A 1806-nucleotide genomic window follows, 5' to 3' on the forward strand; every position below is an offset into this window, starting at 1 on the left:
AAGAAATGCTCACCATCCTTAATCATCAGAGAAATGCAAATCAAAACTACTTTGAGATATCACCTAACTCCAGTAAGATTAGCCCATATCACAAAATCCCCAAACCAGAGATGTTGGCGTGGATGTGGAGAGAACACTTCTATACTGCTGGTGGGAATGCAAATTAATTCATTCCTTTTGGAAAGACAGCTGGAGAACACTTAGAAAAGTAAAAATAGACCTGCCATTTGTTCTTGCAATTCCTTTATTAGGTATATATCTAGAAGGCCAAAAATCACATTAAAAGAAAGATATTTGTATCAGAATGTTTATTGAAGCCCAATTTATAATTGCTAGGTCATGGAAAAAGCCCAAGTGCCCATTGACCCACAAATGGATCAAGAAATTGTGGTATATGTACATCATGGGATATTATGCAGCCCTAAAGAAAGATGAAGACTTTACCTCGTTCAGGTTTACATGGATGGAACTGGAAAATGTTCTTAGCAAAGTATCTCAAGAATGGAAGATAAAGTGTCCAATGTACACAGTCCTATTTTGAAACTAATGTATAGCTTTCATAGGAATGTTATAACCTAATTATAGCCTTAGAATATGGAGAGGGGAAGGGAGGCAGAGGGGAGTGGAGGGAAGTGTATGGGTGGAGGGAGGGTGATTGGAGGGGTCACCTCTATGGTTTATCCTTCAAGGGTACAAGTGAATCTTTCTAAAAGCAGAATATGAATGTCTTAACTCAATAAAAAAGGAAATGACATGAAGGCTACTTTAACCAGTTTGATGAGAGTATTTCAAAATGTATATGAAAACACCACACTGTACCCTGTGATTGCATTAATGTACAAAGATACGATTTAATAAGAATATCTTTAAAAACAAAACTTTCTTATACATGTTTTTTTGTATGCACATATACACTCATTTCTTTTTGGTATATACTAAGGAGTGGACTTGTTTGGTCGCTGGTATGTGTATTCTTAGTTTTAGTAGATACTATCAGTTTTCCAAGGTGGTTGTTACAATTCACATTCCCACTTGAAGTATATAAGAGTTCCACGTTTTCCAGATCCTTGCTAAAGCTTTATTTGGTCAGTCTCTGATTTTAGGCATTTTGTTGGGTTGTATCTAATTGTAGATTTAATTTGCATTTCCCTGATGACTAATGAAGTTGTTACACTGTGGGTTTTTGTTTGTTCATTGTTATTTCTATTTTATGTTTTTTATTAATTCATTTGTACATAGATCATAAATATATTTATGCCATTATGGGATTCAATGTGTTGATTATTTGTACAAATTGGAGTGCTTATATCCTACTAATCAACATAGCCTTCACCTCATTACCCAATTACAGGATTAAGACATTTGTGTTCTACACCTGATAGATCCAACTTGTACTTGCAATATGCTTCTTAGGTGTGGTCCCCCTACTAACTCTCCCTCTATCGACCCACCCTCCTCCCTTCCCCTCTTCCTCCCCTTCCCTCCATCATCCTAGGCTATAGTTGTGTTTCAATTTATATGCAAGTGTGAATGATTGTAAATTGGTTTCACAGTAGTAATGAGTACATTGGATATATATTTTTCCATTCCTGAGATACTTTACTAAGAAGAGTATTTTCCAGCTCCATCCATGTAAACATGAAAGAGGTAAAGTCTTCATTTTTTAATGCCACATAGTATTCCATGGTATACATATACCACAATTTGTTAATCCATTCATGGGTTGTTGGGCACTTGGGATTCTTCCATGACTTGGCAATTATGAATTGAGCTTCAATGAACAATCTGGTGCAAATATCTTTATTG

This window comes from Otolemur garnettii, unplaced genomic scaffold (genome assembly GCF_000181295.1).
Source record: "Otolemur garnettii isolate 467f Iridium unplaced genomic scaffold, OtoGar3 scaffold00384, whole genome shotgun sequence".
NCBI classification, from domain to species: domain Eukaryota; kingdom Metazoa; phylum Chordata; class Mammalia; order Primates; family Galagidae; genus Otolemur; species Otolemur garnettii.